General features: G+C 35.7%; 1 long non-coding RNA gene across 4 annotated transcripts in view; it reads right to left on the reverse strand.

The window, feature by feature from the left end:
• Positions 1 to 23522, reverse strand: part of LOC119877431 — a 152155-nt gene that overhangs the window by 25647 nt on the left and 102986 nt on the right. For all 4 annotated transcript variants that reach the window (XR_005376953.1, XR_005376952.1, XR_005376954.1 and 1 more), the window contains one exon: positions 8210 to 8316. This is a non-coding gene — a long non-coding RNA (uncharacterized LOC119877431). The remainder of the gene's footprint in view (positions 1 to 8209; positions 8317 to 23522) is intronic.

The following is a 23522-nucleotide window of genomic DNA, read 5'->3' on the forward strand; positions in this document are numbered from 1 at the left end:
TACCTGTAGGCTACTAATCTCTGAATAACATCTCGCCTTTTCCCTCTGATTTCCCAGTCCTTCCAACAATTTTATGTATAATTCCCTTTGTTAAAGTCCTTCTGTTTGAAATAACTAGAATGACTTCCATCTTCCTGACTAGACTGACAGCTATCATTATCATTATTATTAACAGTAGCAATTTTGGGAGTGAGGTAAGCAAGGGGAGTTGCAATGGCTACTGAATCTTTGTCAATAGGAAATATGCACCTTAAACACATTCTTGTTTCCTCTTCAATGACCTTCCCTTAACACACATATTTAGATACTGTAATTCCAGGACTTCTCATTTTAATGATAGATATTTGAAATCAAACATATAATGTTAGATTTAAATTAATAGAAAGATTGACAGAGTTGAGAAAGTGTCTCAAAAATTAATGAAGGAATACAAAATCTTAAATGGAATTTTAGAACTACTCAAGAGCTCAAAAATACAAATAATGAGTTTCAGGGAGAGAAAACAAGAAAAAAAGGGAGGAAATTAAAAAGAAATAACATAAGAAAAATTGGCAGATCTGAAGGATAACAGTTTCTAGTTTATGAGTTCCTTGAGAGCCCAGATCAAAGAATGAAGAAACAATCATATAAACAACATTAAGGCATATAATCATTCAACTGTAGGAAATCCAGTTAAAGAGAATATTCTGAAATCTTACATGAAGAGAGCAAATTACATACAAAAGTGAGGAATTATGATGATAGTGAGATTCTCAAGAACAATACTCAAAGCTAGAAAACAATGGAATAAAACACTTGAAAGTTGAAGTGATAATAATTTTGGAACTTATTATAATTTTATATAATAAATATTAAATATAACAATATTTATTACTTCATGCAGATAGCTAAATTATAAATCCAATATATGACTTTTTTTGGCACACAAGATCTCAGAAATTATTCTTTCTATTGCTCCTTTCTAGAAAGCTACTAGAGGTTGTAGTCCAACTAATCAAGAGAGTAAAACAAGAGAAAGAAACATGGGATCTAGGGGAAATATATTCTCTTAGTTTGTACTGTCCAGAACTTGGCTCTGAGTCAGGGATTAAGGGCAGAAAGGGAATGAAGGAAGGAAGTGAGACAGGAAAGAAAAAGTAACTGATACGGGGCATGTTAGCAAACAAGGTGCCATTGAGGGCCATCAGAGCTTGATCCTTCTGGGGAAATTCTGAGACACAGTGTGAATCACATGACCCAGAATTATCCCCCTTGAAGAATGAAGAAGATAGGTTTAATAGGTTTATACCCATCTTGCCAGGCTTTTACTAACAGCTATTTCCAAGGGATGCTAATTTCCATGCACTTTTAATGTGGTTACATGAGTGGGCAAAGCAGGCCCTAGAGGACAAAGCCTTCAGGAAAAGAAATGCGGCGCTAGCAGCTAGAAGTTGGATGGATACATTCTTAAGTACAAGGGGCATCAGCAGTGACACATATCACTTCAAAGCACATTCTATTGCTGGGAATGAACCATTTGGCCTCACATGAATGCAAAAGAGCCTGGGATATGTAGCCTCTGGCTGGGGAGTCACTTTCCCCTGACAATTTCATATCCTGAGCAATAGGCAGTAAGGAAAATGTAAATCATTGGTGAACATCTACCTCTGCCACTTGTGATTTCTGTTTTTACCTCCTGAGAGCCACTAACAAGAACAAGTGCCACTAGGAGGCTTGTGATGTCTTCCTTGCTATTAGTTTTTCCCTTCTAAATTGATTCTGTTTCATGAGGAGATATAACTAATGACATAGCACTTATTGCCCTAAGTTCTAGTTAGCTCCAAGAAAAGTCTATATGAATCTCAGAAATCCATCAAATCCAACAAATATTTATTGAGTTCCTTCTTTGTTGTAGACCATGAAAATTATAAATAGAATACTCTGTCACCTTTTAAATTCTAATGCTGGTAACTAATAATGCCAAGTGGTGTCTGACATTGCTGTCATACTATATTTAGCTTCATGTGTCTCAGGACATTTTGTCTGACATAGGTGATAACTAATGATCAAGACAATAGCTCAATTTTCAGCAAAGTATCTAAAATCTCCTATGTAGGAAATCTACTCATCTCCAATACTTGGATCAAGTGCCATCTCTTTACTGAATCTGCTCCCAGGAATTTCAATCGCAATAACTAACTCCTTTCTGAGTGTCCCCATTATATTCTATAGAGAATTATAGAAAAGGAATCCTGGATTGTATGTTAGTGATAATTTTGCCTCAAAATTTTTCTCAGAAGTATATAAGCTTCTCTAGAGTAGAAACTTAACAGTTCTTCACTGTATTCTCAGCACCTATCATAAAGTGTATATAAAATGTGCTTTCATATGGATTATGAACCACTGAAATAGGATTCACTAGTTCCTTCAATTTTTATGACCTCTGGAATCAACCAGTGACCATTGTTAAAAATTTACCTAGATCTCACTGCTGGGCATAGTCTTAGAAAGAATTATATTTTTAAAGGTCTTTTGCAGGTATCTCTAGAGAATCTCCTTTATAAGCTATTTTATTTAGTTGCTAGTGCCATTCATCTATAGATGTTCGATAATTGATAATAAATGGTAGATGATGGATAATAATGATGATGATGATATTGGATACTTTTGGTTTAGCAAACTAGTAGGTGTGCACAGAAAAATCATTCCATAAGAATTAGTGATGTACTAGAAAAAGCACAGGATCTCATTCTAAGGATTCAGGTCCTTACTCCTCTCTCCTGTGCTTATTTCACCATTGTAAACCATTTAACTCTCTCCAGCTCTGCTTCCACTTCCAGAGAATGTGGAAGATAACTGTTTATACAGTGATGGTAAGAATTGCAACACTGTAAATATTTTTAATTATGCAAATAGTGCTCAAATGTATTTAGCTCCAGGAGCTTCGAGTTCTATCATAAATCAACATAAGAAAGACAAATAGCTCTGTAGGGAAATCTGCAAAGGGTATGAGCAATCAGGCTATTTAAAATATACAAATGGCCAAAACCACTAGGAAAAGATACCCAATCTCACTCAAAATTGTAAAAAGGCAAATCTAAACAAATCTATTTTTCACCAAATAGATTGAAAGAGCGTTAATAATTTTATAATACCTAAGTGTCCAAGAAGAAGATCTGAAGAAGGAGCCATGTCTAAACAATAGTGAAAGAAACAAATAATGTAAAGGAAAAGTTAGCATAGCTATAAAGGACCAGGTTTTTAAAAATTATGTACCTTTGATTCACAATTCTACTGCTACAAATTTATCTTATGGAGATACTCAGAAATGAAGACATATGTACAAGTTTATTCATAGTATAATTGATAACAAATGCTGCCAGCAATTTAAATGCCTATCAACAAGGGAGAGCTTAAATAATGGTTCTTGCAAACAACAAACTATGTTTTCCTCAGACATTCAAAAACAATTATTTATCTCTGCCTGTGTGTATAGGTTTGTGATAATATTAACTGCTGACACTGATTCTAGAATTTCAGTGTCTTAACACAATGAAATTGATTTCTTGCTCATGTTCTAGCCCAGTGAGAGTGCCCAAGACAGGAGCAGGGGAAGGGGTCAAGGGGATGGACTCCTTGCAGTCCTTCGCACATCAGGCTGATGGAGGCTCTGCCATCATCAATACCTGGTTTTCACGGTCAGTAACATTCAGTTAGCACATAGGAAATGAGGGGAGGCTCATGCATGGATATTTTTATGGAATGGATACAGAAGTGACACACATCACTTTAACTCACATTCCACTGGCCAGAACTCACTCAGATGGCCACTCTTAACCCCTAGGGAGTTTTGGAAATGTAGTCTGGCAGTGACTCCAGGAAGGAGAGGAGATGGGTTTGATGATGAAGACCAACTCATAAGATGTGCATGATGGCTTAAAGTCAGTCAACTCATACACAGAGAGTTAAAAGAAAAATGCAGTATGCAGAACAGCATATGAATGTGCATGTGTGTATATGAATATATATTTATTTCCCATTTCTTTAGATTTTTAAATAGAGTCTTAGAAAAGCATAAACCAGTATGTATATTCTGTTTTCTAAATGGACACTCAAGAAAATAATAACTGATTGTTTTGATGAGAGAGACTAAGGTTGCAGTGAAGAAAGAGGATTTACTCCTTCTTTTTGGTTAAATTTTTAAAAATTATGTGTGCATGATTTGTGTTTTAAAAACTACTTTAAGCAATGACAAAAATATCCAACTGTATATATTTTACTACTATCCATGTCTTAGATAAAACATGATTTGGTGATAAACTGAAGCCACATTTGACTCATGGAAAATGCTTCTTAAAATGTTGAATGACTGGGGGGAACCTGGGTGGCTCAGTGGTTGGGTGTCTGCCTTTATCTCAGGTCATAATCCTGGAGTCCTGGGATCAAGCATCACATCAGGCTCCCTGCTCAATGAGGAGTCTGCTTCTCCCTCTGATCCTCACCCTGCTCATGTTCTGTTCTCACTCTCTCTCTCTCTCTCAAATAAATAAATAAAATCTTTAAAAAATGTTGAGTGATTGAAAGAATGAATTAAGAACAGACTGTATAAATAATATGAACATACTAGGAATTTAACTATGGGAAGAATCCATAGGCGTTGTAGTTGTCATGACTTGAAGGATATAGGATATAAACTGGGTCTTAAAGTATGCCTTAATTTGGAATAATCAACCTTGTGTATACCAGAGCAGAGTAATAGACAGCAAGAATATTCAAGTATTAGAAGATTAAGAAAAAAAAAGGCAGAGGCAGCCTCCTGTATTTCTGAAACCATTTTGTGTTCACCCAGTTTAAATTGGCTTTACTTGGTTTCTTCTTTCACAGATTTTAGAACATTATATCCTGCTGTGTTGTTTTATTTTTCTGGCCCTCGATATGGCCCCAAGATTTTTCATTCTTGTTCTGTTTTCTGGATGCCTGCTCATTTGTTATTTCTCAACACTCCCTGGGTTTCTACTACCTCTTATAAGAGATTTCATGTTTTTATGGACGTCATCTTTCTGTGGCCCATTACCAAGAAAGGGCTTTGGGATTTCTGCTTTCACTGTTTTCTCTTACTTCCAAGCCTCCTGCTTATAATCATGTGAGTAATGCAATTTTACTGATGGAAGTATATTTTCCTTCACTCCAGAAACCTTTGTTTTGTGTACCATAGTTAAAAAAATATGTACAGAGTTATGACTATTGTATTTTATCAGCCAGAAGTAAGAACATTATATGGGGAGGAACAGGTGGCTTATAAAAGATATTATACTGCTTTCTGCTTTTGCTCTATATCCTGCAGGTAAACTGACTGATATTTTAATTTCCTCAGACTCTTTTGAAAGCTCTCTAAATGAATGTTCTGAAGAAAATATATAACTTTGGTTATCATACTTTATGGTTATTACTGTGTACACATTAAATGTGAATTAATGCAATAAAACAGTGCATTTCACATAAAAATACTATGAATTTCACTGCTGCCCCTGACATAGCACATGTATCAATGTAATTATGGGTTACAAATCTTTGTCAAGAGAGGGAGTAACATTTATTTGATATTCACTTATTGTAAGAATTCAGAACAAGCAATGCACTTTGATACCACGCTTGTACCTATTCTGTTCCCTTTACCTGAGGTTCCTTTTATAAAATTAGCATTTGCTTTAGACATAGCTTTAATTTGATAACAGGTGGTAACATGGGAGATACTTAGCAAAGACTGGTGCCAGTAAAAATTCACTTGCCACTAAATATGGATGAGTAATTCTCATCACTTAAATGAGAGTCTGTTGTCTTTTCCAGCTATCATCAATTTTAACGAAGTATTGTATAGTCTTAATATTAAATTAGATAGATAAAACAATATATACATTATAGCAAGTGGTTAGATGTCAGCTATTGTCTACAAAAGGCACTAATAATTAGTAAATGCATTCACGGAGGTTTAACTGGAACTTTTATATATTTGTCTATTAATTACACTTTAAATCAACTAGCTAAACTTGATTAAAAATCAATAGATTTTATCATAAATGAATTTCACACATTTTAAAGGAAAAATAGCTAAGGTAATATTTAAATCTATGAACTATAATATTACTTTTAATTTTTTTTTTATTTTTTATTTATGATAGGCACACAGTGAGAGAGAGAGAGAGAGGCAGAGACACAGGCAGAGGGAGAAGCAGGCTCCATGCACCGGGAGCCCGACGTGGGATTCGATCCCGGGTCTCCAGGATCACGCCCTGGGCCAAAGGCAGGCGCTAAACCGCTGCGCCACCCAGGGATCCCCTATAATATTACTTTTAAAGATGATTCTCTAGATTCAAATTCTATGAAAGAATTTCTCCACATTTCCTATAGCATCTAGCACAGGTAGATGCTGATTAGTACAGATTGTCACGATTTCTCAGCATTCCTTATTCTTATTTCCTGCTATGGCTATTATACACTGCCCAAACTTAGTTACTTTGAGTCTGAAAATGAGAGTGTATATGTCTGTATGTCCTACAAAGAAAGAACTATAATGTATTTACACCAGAAACTGTTTTCTCTGATGATGTTTCTCCATGTAAGTTATTGCTATATACTTCATCTTTGCTAATAGAACATCCCCTTATGTTCAGAAATTAGAAAGAGAAGACTTGATTTCAGGGAAGGTGCACCCAGTCCCTGGTCAAGAATGTGCATGAATCCAGTTCTGGACAATGATCAACCTAGCACCTTGACATTGCTGAGTCTGGAATTAACCTGCAGCTACTTGCCTCCAGATTTCTTAGTATATGAGAAAAGTATGAGTTTTTTTATTTTACCCATTATTGATAGTTTTGTTTTTCTGCTTTTTTTTTATTTGAGTGCCTATTAAAACTTTATGTTCATTGACATAAGTCGAAATCAGTCAGATGAGTTGTGTACTTTTTTTTTTTTTTTTAGCAGTATTCAGATGAGTCAGTTTGGATGTGAGCTTGGGTTCAACAAAGGCTGAGGTATTACCAGTTAACTACAATAAAGAGGGGAGGGAATAGGGGAGTTCAGGATGTTAAATAAAAGATTATAATGAGAATTTTGGAATCTAAGCAAGATGAAGAGGAAGTGAACCTGAGAGGAAGGTCATACGATGTCATAGTAGGTCTTTTTTTTTCTTTTTTTCATAGTAGGTCTTAATGAGACTAGAGAACTCTTGCAGTGGGCACATTAGAATAAATGTACTGGAAATATAGGAGAGGATGGTTAAACTCTGGGATGCTGGAAATTAGAATTAGAAGTAGGGGCATTATTGATAATGAAAAACCCTTGGGTAGGACTGAGAATGGTGGCTAAGTGAGGCAGAGCAAAGGAATGTGGAAATGTGGAGGTCAAAACCCAAAGAGATCAAATTGACATCAAAGAGAATTCCCCTCTCCACACACACACACACACACACACACACACACACACACACGGCCACATGCACACTCATATAAATGATCTCATTCATATATGGATACTATGTTGAAACATCCATCGATCATCCTCCCTCATAACCATTTTCTACCATTCTCTGCCTTGTTTTCTGCCCTTATGGTGGTGGATCTCTATGGAGTACACCAGTCATATTTCCTAGTTCTGTGGTGTTCAGTTGGATTGACCAAAGTTAAGGTGGAGGGGAAACTAAAGTTGGAGTATTTATACCCTTTACCATCTCTTCCTTACAGAGGTTCTGGCCATGGCTGAGTAGCAGGGTTACAGCCCCATTGGAAGAGGATGTGCCTCTTCCCTAGCTCCAAGCTCCCTCCAGTTTCCTTAAATGCTTCTCCCTCATCATTGCACCTTCCATCCTATGTAGCAATGGTTTCCTGCAGGGTTCTCTTATCCCAGCTCACACCCCTTAGAATGTGCCCTTCATTTAACTTTCTTCAATTAAATTTTTGAGTGTGTTCCATATCTTCCCCCAGGACCTAGACAATGTCAGTCACTTTTACAACTTATATTTATAGAATAGTGAATAATTTTTTAAAAAGGTATATTAGGGAAAGTACTAAATATTTTGAAACTTAATATCAAATAATGAGATGTTAAACAATATTTGGGATTCTAATTAAACCACAGTTTTCACAACTAAAACTGTCCTTAGCAATCAACACCCAATGTAAATGCTTCATACTGCAAATATTTTTTCTCAATACAGACATGCTAAATGACTTACCCATTGGGAGATTTTGAATCATGGAGATCGAACTCTATTTTGACTTGCTCAGCGGACCATTGTGGAACATGAGATTTCACAATCTTCTTGCTCCAACCTAATTTTACCTGGAGAAATAAACTACATTATAAGTAAAATAGAACTTACAAAATTTAAAAATTTACTCAAGGAAGATACACTGAAACTATTTTTCATTTAATTTATCCTAATTTCTATAGCAACTGCCCCTTTGATACATTTCTAAAGTGCATAGATTCATATTTAAAGATCACCTAAACATTTCTATCATTTATCATTTCACAAAAATAAAACTGCTTACAGATTATTTTATAAAGGTAATGTTATCATCCAGAAGCCTAGGGAAAGGCCTATCTAATGACATGTGATGCCATGCAGCTTCTTTATTTTTTTTTATTTTTTAAATCTTTTTCTTTGCCACCCTAGTGCCAGAAGTATAGTTCATTATTATTTCTGACAGTCACAAACATGAAAATTTACCTAACCAGTGGTTAAAAACTCCACTCAAGGTTATTATATCTTTACAGGAAATACCTCTATAAAGATAAAATTCTGATAAGAATGTTCACATATACTAGGAGACAGAAGAATAAATACCATGAACCTTATCTTTTCTATTTGTACAAGCAGCAGAAAATATTTGACGACAAACATTCTTATTTCCATTTGTCACACAATGCTTTTAACAACATATTATCCTCAGCTCATATACCAAGAGGTTGCCATTGATGTTATGTGTCAGGAAGATGCTTTTCTGATGACCTTTAAATACCACAATCCCAAGTGATGATACAGAATGACTTTCTTTTATTCTAAAATCTTCTTTAAAAAATTCAAATGCTTTGGGGTATGTCATTGGGCCAATGATGCAGTGTTATATTTTTTGCAAGATGTTAGAGGAAGGAAAGGCTGTTAAATCTTGAATGTCAATCCTTACATTTTACTAAGATACTTTTACCTTGTGTATTTGTAACAATTTTCTTCCTTAGAGCACAAGGAACTTTGTGCAAAAGAGTACAAAGGACCCTCAAAACTGAAAACTGTTGAGAAAAGGTGGGATGTGTGTGCATGTGTGGGTGGTTCTGATAGCTGTGCATTGATATGAAAGTTTTTGAAAGGAAATCATCTCCTAGGAAGATGATGGCAATGAAGACAAATTTTAAACTAATCTGTTCCATCTGTTAGGTCCTACACGTCGTGTGTGAATCTGAATCTGTGATACCCATCAAACCAGCACACACAGATCAGTTCCTTATACCTCCAACAGGTGGCCTTGATATTGAGCCAGATGTTCATATATGCATACCATGTAGGAGAGGATATTTTCCCCATTTATCTAAGCCAGACCCTGTGGATAATAAAATAAGTCTATTTTATTTCTTTTAAAATTCTCAATTCTTGGCACATATCTGTAATAATATGGATAGAACTTTTCTCAGGGAAAATGCTGTGTGTATTTGGAAGAGATCCTTTAATGAATCACCTAAAGTGGAAAGAAAACCCAAAAGTCATACTGGAGGCAATATATGGTCAAGAAAATGTCTCCAAAAGTGGAGAGAAGGGCTTTTAACTGCTGAGCACTGTGGTCAGTGAGCTTCACACATATGAAAGCAGAACAGAATCATTCCACTTAATAGGGAAGGTAATAAACATTGTTTAAAGAAAATTTAGGAAACAAGAGGAACCATGAAAGACAGCTGTCTCTTGGGATTTGTGCAGACTGAGCAATGTAATGTAAATATAATTTTAATATACAAGGAAAATCCTTTCTCCTTTTTGAAATCAACATGAAACTTTACATTACTCAGTAATAATTTTGCTGTGATTGGGTCACCCAAGTAGAATATAAATAATGGTAGGTACAAGGCAAAACCAGGGACGTCTCAACATTTGGTATCTTTTAGATAAAGAGAGGGATTCACTTTTTCAAGAACTTTTTCTCTGCTTTCCTATATTAAGCAAAATTTTTGGTTAGTTTTACTCTCTTCTTTTCACAATGGTGCAGTGGAATATGTCTTACAACCATTTATATTCAAAGGACAAAAAAACCCCACTTGCCTGTGTAACCTTATAATTAAAAAAAAAAAAAAAGTAGAGCTGTGGCCCTATTCTTTTAGCTCTGTAGAAACTCATTCTCCAAAGTTAAAAATGCTATCTTCTCAGTGTCTCTACCTATCCTACTCTGAACCTAACTTTAGAAATTATCTCAAAGGAGTCAAGAAACTTCCAGTGTCCACTTAGGTGTAGAAATCTGGGAATATCTATACTCCCAAACTTACAAGAACGATAAAATTAAAAAGTCAAACAAACTGCAAGTTCATGACTTTTATTAAACATATCAGAAAGCCAATGTTTCTGGAAGCCAATTAGATGAAATCTAATGAGAGAAGGATGCATGGAGGGAGAGGTGGGACATCAGTAGTTGTTTACCTGGGCAGATGCATGTGGATAGTGGTAAGAATGATTAATCTAGAATAATTTATGGGTTGGTAGAGGCTAAGTAGGCTGGTGAGAAACTGTGGAGCCATAGAATATGGAGATATAAAGGAGAAGAGTTTCTCCTTTTTTCAAGATTTCATCTGTAGACTCTATCTTGATCTCACAAGAAGGACTTGGGAGAGTCCCAAGAGAGGCCTAGGAGAGGAAACAACAGTCATTGTGGAAGAAGCACACGTCTAGCCCAAACCCTCTCCTTGTATCTCCTGTGGAAAAAAAAAAACCCTATAATCTATGAGGTGAAGGAAAGCCAACACTCTCACCCTGAGGGCAATGGTGAAAACTCACTGTAGCCTAGGAAAAGAAAAGAAAAGAAAACATTCTACCCTTAGGGAATGATCAGAAATAGGAGCTGGACCTAGAACTACAGTCAAGGGCTCCACCTGAGATCAGCAGACACAGCACCTGCTATGACCAAGACTCAGCCAGAACAGAGACTAGCGAATATATGTTAAAAAGCAACAAAAGAATACTGTTGGAGTAGTTCAAAGATTATGGAGACAGACATTGTCTGAGGCACAATGCAAAAGGAAGAACCGAAGCTGAGGATGAAGCAGGTATTAAGTAAAACCTACTGGCCAGCCAGCCCCTACCTAAAACAAAGTCTCACTACAGGAATTTGAAGCACTGTGGAGTGGAGCACTGTGGGTAACCATAGTAACAAACCTGGAATACATTTCAACTCTTGGCTGGATTAATTTGAATATGGATATGAAGGACTAGAAGGGTAAAGAAAAAAGGCCTTGCAGAAGGAAAGGCATCATGCCCAATTGCAGGTATAATAGCTATTTATCTCTTTCTCCACTGTCCAGCACAAGATGTGCTATTTTCAAAGCAAAGAAAAAGGGGTGGAGGGCAGGACAAAACAGCACATTGCCAAGAGACAAAGCAATCAACAGAACCAGACTTAGAAATGACACTAATGTTGAAACTGAGAGGTGGGCTTTATGATTAATATGTCAAGTAATATGATTAATATTAATTATGATTAGTCTGCTGAAGGATATAATGGAATAGGAAGAACACCTACATACATGATCAGATGAGGAATTTCAGTAGAGATTCAAAAACTATAATATATTATTAAATGGAAATATTAGTAATGAAAAGCACAGTAACAGAGATGAAGAATGAAACTAATAGGTTCATGAGCAGTCTTGACATAGGCTGTGAAAGAATCAGTGGAAGACATGTCATTACAAGTTATCCAAGCTTTTCAAACTGAAAAAAATACAAAGATAAAAATAGAATAAAAAATTTGAAAAAGAACAGAACATTCAATAATATAAATAAAAAAGGATTTTATGTATATATATGTATATAAATGAATAAATATATAAAAATAAATATATAAAATATATATAAAATCCTTTTGAAATATAAGGATACATAAAACAATAGGAATACATAAAACATATATTCCAGGGACACTTGGGTGGTCCAGTGGGTTAGGCAGCTACCTTTGGCTCAGATCATGATCCTGGAGTCACTGGATCAAGCCCCATGTTGCGCTCCCTGCTTAGTGGGGAGTCTGCTTCTCCTTCTCCCTTTGCTCCTCACCCACTCATGCTCATTTTCTCTCTCTCTCAAATAAATAAATAAAATCTTAAAAAAAAAACCCACATATATTCCACAGTCATAAGATTATTGGCCAGGGAAGTCTGGTATTAATAAGACCACTCTCTCAATCCCCAAATCAAATGCCCCATAAAATAATAATCACATTGCTACCTCTTATAAAGAGAAAAGATAATCCTCTATATTTTGCAGCCCAACTGGCATTTATTTTTCTATAAAGGAAATAAAGAACTCAAAATGATAAAATAATTTCATTTTGAATAGTTTTTATTTTTTTATTTTTTTGAAGTAGTTTTTTATATGTTGATCTAACTATAGCTTTGAATTTATGATGGGATAGTTACCATGTTTTATATCCAAATACAATGAATCTCTGATAAGAACTAAAAAATGAAAATATTTCCCATCATTTACTTATTTCCACAATTATAGCCAGCCTTGGGCTGTTCTCAATCTTGTCCCTCCCTACTTCATTCTATTACTCTTCATTCTATTTTCTATTGAGAATGTTGCTCAATAGAAAATTTAACTTCCCAAGAATGGAGAATTCTTAATGCATCACTAGGTCTTAATGCTTCGGTTCAAAACAAGTGTTTAGAGCTCCTGGGTGGCTCAGTGGTTGAGTGTCCGCCTTTGGCTCAGGTCATGATCCTAGGACTCTGAGATCGTGTCCCATATTGGGTTCCCTACAGGGAGCCTGCTTCTCTCTCTGCCTATGTCTCTGCTTCTCTCTGTCTCTCATGAATAAAAAAATAAAATTGTTAAAAAAAATGAAAAACAAGGGTCTAGGAATTTATTTTCTGTCTTATAATTATTAAAAGTCATAACGGGCCATTTTTCAACAGGTTCTTCATATATAATTTATGTATTAGCTTCAGGTAATTATAAAAGATAACTGACATAAAATTTATAAAATATGTGCATTCATAAATAAATTTTAAAAATTTCTAAAACTTCTATATTTTATATTTTCTAACCCTACTTCAATCCATTATCATTAATAGATATGATTCCCATTTACAATTTTACAATGTTTGCTAATGTTTTCATTAATAGTAAGCCATTTTACTAGTTGTTATTTGCTCCAGTAAAAAAGAATTTTAGGATTAGAAATATGTAATGAACTTGCCTTCTGTTAAATTTGTCCACTCATTTAAAATATGAAATGAACAAAATAGCAATGTATTGCATGTTTATAGCAAACATAAGTCTTAAAGTTTGAGAGGGAGGAATTTGGAATCTACTATTTAAGGATCTTAAAGTCCTTAATTAAGCATTAGGTAGTATAATGGTATTTCAAGGTAGATTACTGATTAAAGTTGTACCTTGCAAACCCTTCAGAAACCCCTGAAACATTTAACATAATGTATAAATAGTAAGTTAAGAGTTAGGACGAGATAGAATAATAATAAATGCTTACCTAACCCAAGAAAAGGCAGAGAGATAGGAGAAAAAAAGAGAAACAAAGAACAGATGGAATAAATCAATAACAGATATCAAGAAGATCGATTTTAAACCAATCACATTAATGATTACATTAAATGTTAATAGTCTAAACACATACATTAAATAAAAGATATTGTCAGATTGGTAGAAAAGCAAGTTCCAACTGCATGCTGTTTCAAGAAATCCACTCTAAAGATACAGATAAGTTAAAAGTAAAAGTATGGGCAAAGATAAAACATGCAAATGCTAATCACAAGAAAGCTGCAGTGGCTACATTACTATTAGACAAAGTATATTTCAAAACAAGTAAGATTATCCAGGGCAAATGTTATAAAAGGATAAAGAAGTCAGTTCTCCAAAAAGCATAACAATTCCTTAACAACAGAGTTCAACATGCATAAAGCAAAATATTTCTTAATTTCTGGTTTGTAAAAATATACAAGCCCACGATAATAATTAAATATTGTAACCCTCTTCTTTTAGTACAAGTAGATAGAAACTTAATGATGTAAAGAGCCAAATAACTCTACAAGCCAATCTGACCTAATTGATATTTACAGAACACTTGATCCAACAACAGAAGGTACATTATTTTCAAGTGTACATGAACAATTCTTCAAGACAGACCATATTCTGTGTCATAAGCAAGTCTTAACAAATTTAAAGGAATTAAAATCATACAAAATTAAGTCCTTGGACAATAATGGAATAGTCAAAACAATTCTGAAAAAGAAATTTGGAGGACTCACACTATCTGATTTAAGACTTACAAATATACAATGTTCAAGACAGTGTGGTATTGACAGGAGGAATAGACATGAGATCAATATAAAAGAACAGAGAGCCCAGAAATAAATCCACACCCATGTAGTCAACTGTTTTTTTTTTTTTATAAAGGTGCAAAGATAATTCAATGTAGGGAAAATAATCTTTGTAACAAATATTATGGGATCAAGTAGATATGCATATGCAAATAAATGAACCTATACCCATACCTTTTTCCTTAAAAAAACATTAACTCAAAATAGGTCATAGATCTAAATATGAAAAGTAAAATTATAAAAACTTCTTAAAGAATACATATAAGAAAATAATTTTGACATTGAGCTATCCAAAAAGATCTTTATTTTTTTTTTTTTTTAAAGTTTGTTTTTTTTTTAATTAATTTATTTATTTATGATAGTCACACAGAGAGAGAGAGAGAGGCAGAGACACAGGCAGAGGGAGAAACAGGCTCCATGCACCGGGAGCCCGACGTGGGATTCGATCCAGGGTCTCCTGGATCGCACCCTGGGCCAAAGGCAGGCGCCAAACCGCTGCGCCACCCAGGGATCCCCAAAAAGATCTTTAGATAGAGCACCAAAAGCATGAGTCAAAAATTTTTTTGAAAACCAATAATTTGTACTTATCAACAATAGTTTTGCTGAGCAAAAGGCACTGTTAAAAGAATGAAGAGAGAAATCACAAAGAAAATATTTGCAAATCAAATCACATTGCTGACAAATAACTTCCATCTAGAATTTTTTTTAACTCAACAAGAAGAAATCAAACAATCTACTTAAAATGGACAAAAGGTCTGGACAGACTTCAGATATACAATGGGCCATAAACACATGAAAATATACTTAATATCATTAATCATGTTAGGGAAGTGCAAATTAAAAATCACAATGAGATACATATATATTAAAGTAGCTAGAATTTTAAATAATTATGAAACCAAATGCTGGCGAGAATGTAGAATAAGTCAGACCCTGATGTACTATTGATGAGAAAGCAAATTGTCACAGCTACTTTAGAGAACAATTTGGCCATATCTTAAAATGTTAAGCATGTACTTACCAATAGTCCAATAGATCTACTTCTAGATACTTCCTCCAAAGAAAGAAAAACATACTTTTCCATAAAAACTTATATGTGAATGTTTACAGGAGTTTTATTCATAATTGCCATAAAGTAGAAACAATCCTGACATCCTTTAAGTGATGAATGGATAAACAGAATGGTATATCCATAAAATGAATAAGCAATATACAGCGATAAGAGGTAATAAATTATTGATACATGAAACAGCCTGAATGAATCTTGAATCTATTGTGCTAAGTGAAAAAAGCCAAACTAGATGTTATAATGTAAAATGCAAAAAGAACTGAACATGGTTATTGTATTCAAGGTAGTATTTTTTTTCTTCCTAACTAGGATATGGGCTGAGAATTCTGGAACTACTTTATGAATATATCAGAGTTGAACAAATCACTAAAAATACTGTAGGCTTCTTATTGTTGGAGAAAGAAGTTAAAACTAGGAACAGGGAAAGCTGAAGTGAACTCAGTGTTGCTGGATTAGAATGGGCAGTATCCATATAAATTCATGTTTATTATTATTATTATTATTATTATTATTATTATATATGCAGATAGGTACTGAAATTAATATAAATGTGTGTGTACTCATGGATTAGTATGTACACACACACGTGTTCTAGGTCTGTCTGCTGAGAGGACCTAGGACTAGCTACACCACAGTAGTAATGAACATATATAGCTCTCAGATCTTGGTTTCTAAATAAAATGATCCAAGAACACCTTAGTATGTAGCTGATTCCAGGTGTGGAGTTCAGAAAATACTAGAAGAGCCTGGCATACCTTTGTCAGAAATTAAGGAACTGCTTATAAAAAGATATGGCATGTAGAAAAGGCCCAGGAAGCAACAGCAAGAACTCTCATAGGCCATGGCTGAAATAATTTGAGCAAAGTTTAACCACAAAAAATGATAGTATTGTAATATAACCTATAGAATAAAATAAATATCAACAAGGCCACACTGATGTCAGAAGGTAAGCTAGTAAGTACGTACATAAATAAATAAATGGAATAGCTCTTCTTTGCAGAAGAATTCCAATCACTAAGTTTAGAAGGAATCAAGAAAGCTGAAAATATTGTAATAGACAAGGTCCACTGACAAATACTAAAATTAGCAGGTGAACATTTGATCAGAAGCAGGGTATCTCCATAAATCGTAATGTGTCTCCCTAGGAATAGTAATAGTATTAAAGACAGAGGGCAAAACAGAAACTTTACAGTGGGGATACCTAGCAGATACTACTCAGACCCCAATGAGGAAGGCTCACATCACCAGTAATAAAACATACTGACATTATGCATTTCATTATATGATAACCCGAGAAGGGCATATCATCTCTGTGGCATTCTTATCAAACAAGTTTGTCTACTTTCTACCTTTCTTAAAATTAATTAATTTATTTATTCATGAGAGACGGAGAGAGAGAGGCAGAGACACAGGCAGAGGGAGAAGCAGGCTCCACGCAGGGAGCCCAACGTGGGACTCAATCCCTGGTCTCCAGGATCACGCCCTGGGCTGCAGGCGGCGCTGAACCACTGAGCCACCCAGGCTGCCCTACTTTCTACCTTTTTTATCCTTCTTTGATTTTTAGTCTTTCTAGTCATAATTCTATGCTCAGATTAGTGCCATTTTCTCATCATTTTTCCTTTGTCCTAAACACGTACTTTTCAACTTTCACCCTTGAGTTGCTAACTTCCTAACCTTGGTTTGTCCAAGATTTACTTGACAGTAAATAAAAAATGAGGAATCTCTTTCCTCTCTTTCCCTTCTTTCTTAGGAAACGCGTAAATCACAATGGTCAAGGGCAGAGCTCTAGCGCCCTCTGCCTGGGGTCACACATAGCTCAGCCATGAAGCCTGGTGATTCCTCCTGCATTATTTCATTTCCTGGCCTTGCATTTCCTCATCGGTGAAATGGAGATAAAACAGCACCTATGTTACAGAGTCACATGAGGAGTAAATGAAATAATATGATTAAGGTATTTAGAGAGCAAAATTCCTTGAGCATGGCCAGTCCTTAGTAACTATTATTACCTATTTTATACCTAGATTCAGAGAATTAAATTCCGTTATCATCAATTTGGAGAAATCTACTTTCTCATTTACTCCCTTCGTTGATACTAGACATGACCTTATTATCCTCACTCTCTCTGACAATCATGCTACCTTGCTTAATATGTATATCCTAAAGAAACATATTTTGGGATGTGTGTGCATGTGTGTGTGAGTGTGTATACACACACATAAACATATACATATATATGTTTGTGTCTGTATCTGTATCTGTGTCCTTGATTTATAATACCCTGCATTAAATTTTTAAAGAATGTAAAATAAATAAGATGTATTTTAATTTTTAAAATATGTGTGCACATAGCTCTATGACCATCTTATTCAATGGTTTTCAACTCTAAAATCACCTGGGGAATTTTTAAATATCAAACTCCACCCGGGACTAATTAATTTAGGTACAGGGGCTTAGGCATTAGGAATTTTTAAAAGTTCCTCAAATGAGCAGCCAGGGTAAGAACCATTGATCTAGCTCATTTCCTTTCATCGCTCCATAGCATGCTTCCACTGCCATTCATTCATTCATTCATTCATTGGTTATGGATGCCTCACTTTCTTTCCATTCTCTACTTCTATATGTAATGTTTTAATAAGCATCCTCACGCACATTGTGTTATGGACCTAGAGTAGATGTTTTCTGGATTATATATGCAGTGGAGGACTACTGGGTAGTTAAATCTGTACATCTGACTAAATAATATCAGGTTTGCTCTGGGATGTGTGCATTAGTTGATTCTTATACAAGAGTGCATGATTAGTCTATTTTCCTCACATCACAAAATCCAGAATGGCTTCATTGGTGTGCAACTTCTATAGTCAGGAAGGGCTCCATCCTGGACTTAATGCTCTCCTCTCACCATCTTGAAAACATTTTATCATTGAACTTGTGTTTCGTAAGAGAAGTCAGATGGGATAACATAGCATGCATATGAGCAGAGGAGATACACCCAACAGCAGTCGGCACTGGAGACATTCAGTAGTGGTGGAGTAGTAGCTCATACAAGTGTGCACTCAGGCCCATGTTCATGGCATGAACCTAGCAGTTTGAGTGGGACGGTGTGGGCTGTTTGGTGGCCCAAGAGTCAGCTGGGTCCAGATGGGTGGCAGAGCCCAAGAGTCAGCTGGGTCTAGATGGGTGGCAGCAGCAGCAACAACCACGTGGCAGTGGTTCTGGCAGGTTCTGGGGCCCCAGAAAAGAGAAGAGATCTGTATGGGAGCCCTGTCCCATAGCCAGGCAACAATTGATTTACTTTGTGCCACTATAGATTAATTTGCACTTTTGATAATTAGTACAAATAAAATCATACAATGCAATCTCTTTTTTGTATGTTTTTTTTCCAACATAACTATCTTGCATTTCAGCCATATTGTTATATATCTTTCAATAGTTTATTTTTTGTTGACACTAAGTAGCATCTATAACATGAATAACCTGCAATTGGTTTATCCATTCTCTTCTTGGTAGATATTTTTGTTGCCTCCAGGTTTTCACAAGTACAAATAAAGCTGCTATGAACATTCATGTACAAGTTTTCATGTAGGCATACATTTTAAAGCGTAGATACAAGTTTAATTTTTGGAGAAACTGCCCAATGATTTCTCAAAATCTGTATCCGTTTACACCCTTACCAGCAGTGTATGAGAGTTCCAATTGCTCCATACCTTTGCTGACACTGTGGATGGCCACCCAGATTTTTGAGGGGTATTGAGTGGTATCATATTGCAGTTTTAATTCTCATTTCTATAATGATAATGATCTTGAGCTTCTTTTCATATGCTTATTTGCTATCTCTATATCTTCTTTGGTGAACTGTCCAAGCCTTTTGCCTCTTTTTACTGGATTGTTTTCTTATGACAAAATTCAGAGAATTCTTTATGTATCCTGGATACAAGTCATTTATCTGACATATGATATGAAAACATGTCCTCCTAGTTTGTGGCTTGTCTTTTCACTGGGTTTTACTCTGAATGAGATGCAATCCCACTTCAGCTCTGAGTAGAGGGGTAGCTGATCTAACTTCCATTTAGAAGATCACCTCAGCAACTGTGTTCAATGGATAAAAGAGAGTGAAAAGCTTAATTAGCAAGTTCATTTATATAAGAGTTCTTCTTTTAAGATTTCATTTATTTATTCATGAGACACACACAGAGAGAGGGGCAGAGACATAGAGAGAAGCAGGCTCCATGCAGGGAGCCCGACGCGGGACTCAATCCTGAGTCTCCAGGACCATGGCCTGGGCCGAAGGCAGACACTAAACTGCTGAGCCATCCAGGGATCCCTCAGCAAGTCCATTTATAAAGTTAGGATGCAGCTGCAATCATCCAGGCAAAAAATGATGGCTTCCTGGGCTGAGCCAGTAGCATGAGGAGTAGAGAATAGTTGGATTCTAGATGTAATCTGTATTGGCATCCCAAGACTGGTGTGGTGGAAGCCATCTGCTCCAGATACAGACGATAAAGTGGGGGAGTATCTATTGAGAACTCAGAAATGACTTTAAAACTGACCAAAATTCAGTCTGCTTTTTATTGTCACTGTAGCCCTGCAACTTTAAACAATGGCAGTGATAAAATACTCTTTGGAGAAAGGATTTTTTATTACTTCAAATTCTAAACAACTGCTGCAGTTCAGTAGAGCCTTAATAATATACCTGGGAGCTCCAGTTGAGTATATTTTTATTTCTTATCCTTTAATAAACATCATATGCCAGATGGAAGTTATTTCAGAGAACTCTGTTACACAATTGGGTTTCAACACACTTGGATAGACCCAGCCGCCTGCACTGGTTTTGAAAGCACGGTTGCACACAGGATTTGGGAACCACCTGTGCTGTCTTCGGAGCACTTCCTGTCTCCATCCCTGGGTGGGGCAGAGGCACCACCTGTTCCTGCAGTTCAACAACAGATTTGAAATAAGGAAAAGTGCAATGATTATAAAGATGAAAAAGCAGCCACCAAGGTGGCTCAGTCAGTGAAACATCTGCCGTTGGCTCAGGTCATGATCCCAGGGTCCTAGGACTGAGCCCTGCATCAGGGTTCTCTGCTCAGCAAGGAGTTGGCTTCTCCCTCTCCCTCTGCCTGCTGCCCACCCCCCCCCCCCCGCTTGTGCGTGCTCTCATGCTCTCTCTCTCAAATGAATAATTAAAATCTTAAAAAACAGATGAAAGAGCAGAACTTGAATGACTTCAATTCTGCTATTCAGTGTGCATGTGAAGTTTTTGCATTTAAAAGTCCTGTGTTTCATTGTGAAATGGGATTCTATCTTTAAGACTTTTGTGGCCATATATGCACTTATTAATTCCTGTAATTTAAATTTATAGTGCTCTTTGTTAAACTATAAAGATTGACAAATCTGGCTCTACTATACTAACCATGAATGGATGAAGAAAATCAACTTTGTTGAAGTCACTGATAAATTTGCCAAAGTTGAGACAAAACTTCATTAATGCAAGAAATATATATATAGTTGTCTTTTTAACTTTTTTAAAGATTAGAGAGAGAGAGAGAAGAGAGTACCTACCTGTGCTCAGGAGTGGGAAGGGGCAGAGGGAGAGGAAGAGGGAAAGCAGACTCCTTGCTGAGCCCAGAACCAACTCATGGCTGGATCTCACAACCCTGAGATCATGACCTTGGAAGGAAACCAAGAGTCAGCACTTAACTGAATGAGCCACTCAGGTGCCCCTAGTTCTCTGTCTTTTTTTTTTTTTTTAGTAAATCAAATAATATTAATCCATTTTTTCCTTTGTATAATGTAATTTGTATTTTATTCTTTACTTCTTAATTGTAATATTTATTTTTGGCATAAGTTTATATATGAAGTTCAATGAAAGAAAAAAATCAGTGCATTTCTTTTTTTTTTTTTTACCATTACTACTATTCTTTTTACTTCAGTGTTATTATCTTTTTATTTAATGACTATTATTGAAAATGATAGTCAGACAGATAGGGGATATTAAAAAATAATCTACTTTGGTTGTCAATCTTCAGTGTGCCATTAATAATTTGAAATTAGGGCCAACAGTATTATGTGGTGTAAGGTAAAGAGGTTTTCATTCCTACATGTACTTTATTTTGTTTTGCTTTTTTCCTGAACACCTGGAGAGATGTTATGTCATTTATGTGTCATTTATGAACTTGTGGAGGAAAAGTATATGTTTGGTTTGGGGATATGCCAATTTCAAGAGTCTATTAGAAAAATAAAAGTGGATGTTAAATCTGCTGCAGATATACAAATCTGGGGTTTAGGGGAGAGACTATTGCACAGCATCAGCACATGGCTGGTACTGAAAGACAATGAGAGGGGTGACTAGATGGCTCAGTTGGTCAAGTGTCTGCCTTTGGCTCAGGTCGTGATCCCAGGGTCCTGGGATCTAGCTGCAAATCTGGCTCCTCATTCAATGGGGAGCCTGCTTCTCCCTCTTTGTCTGCCACTCTCCCTGCTTGTTCTCTCTCTCTCTCTCTCTCTCTCTCTCTCTCTCGGTCTGTCAAATAAATAAATAAAATATTTTTTTAAAAAAGTGAGAACTCAGTCACATGAGAGAGGAGTAAGCACAAAGAAAGAGGTGATCTGGAAGTGAGTGTTCTGCTATGCCAGATTTAGAGACTGAGTCTTGTGGTCTTGCATATGGTCAAGTTTTTATGAATATTCCCTTTATGCACAAAAATGCACATTCTCTTTTTATTCTGAATGTGGATGTTGGTTAATATCTGTCTGCTTGATCTACAGGTTCCTTGAATGTGTTAAAGTATTCAAAGTAATTTTTTTTCCAAAGTAAATTTTTGACATATTTGCATAACCAATTTGAACTGTTATTTGCTGCTTTCCTTAATAAACTTGGTTTTGGAAAGTTTTAGATTCACAGAAAAATTGAGAAGAAAGTACAGAGAGCTCCTATATACCCCTGCATATGGTTTCCCCTACTATAACACTGTATAGTAATATGGTACATTTGTTACAATTAATGAGCTAATATTGATACATTTATTAACTAAATCATATAGCTTTCCTTAGTTTTTCTTAATGTCTTTTTTCCTATCTCACCACATTGCATTTCTTTGTCATGTTTCCTTAGGCTTCTCCAGACTAACAGTTTCTTAGACTTCCTTGTTTTTTATGACCTTGACAGTTTTGGTGTCCCTCTGTTGGATTTTGTCTCATTAGTCAGGCATTATGAATTTTTTGGAGGAAGATCATGGCATAAAGTGACATTTTCATCACATCATATCAACATGATTCATGACTGCTGATATTGACCTTGATCACCTGGCTGAAGAAGAGTTTCTCAGGTTTCTCCACTGTACCATTACATAATTTCTACATAAATTATTTGGAATTATTTGAGATTGTTTTGCATGGACAATATGTCTCTTCTTCTTTTGTTATTTGTTCAATCACTTAGTTATCGCAGTATAAACTCATGGGTATTTATTTTATACTTTGCATAGTAATCCAATATTACTTTATTTCAGTTGCTCTAGTTGTTCCAGCTTTGGCCATTAGATACTCTTTCAGTTGGCTCCTGTGCCTCCTGATAAACCCACATCAGTTGGGGGTTGGGTTTTGTTTGTTTCGTTTGGGGAAATTTTAAAACATTTTCTTATTTTGTGGCCCTCCACATGCTCTAGGCTCATCTTATATATTTCCTTCTCCAGCCCTACAATAAATCGTTTCTATAAAGGCCATGGCTCCTTTTATTGAACAATGATATCAAAAGCCAAGATATGGGGGCACCTGGGTGGGTCAGTTGGTTAAGCGTCTGCCTTTGGCTCAGGTTGTGATCCTAGGGTCCTGGGATCCACCCTGTGTCAGGCTCCCTGCTTAACGGGGAGTCTACTTCTCTCTCTGT

The sequence above is a fragment of the Canis lupus genome, chromosome 23, assembly GCF_011100685.1.
Source record: "Canis lupus familiaris isolate Mischka breed German Shepherd chromosome 23, alternate assembly UU_Cfam_GSD_1.0, whole genome shotgun sequence".
NCBI classification, from domain to species: domain Eukaryota; kingdom Metazoa; phylum Chordata; class Mammalia; order Carnivora; family Canidae; genus Canis; species Canis lupus.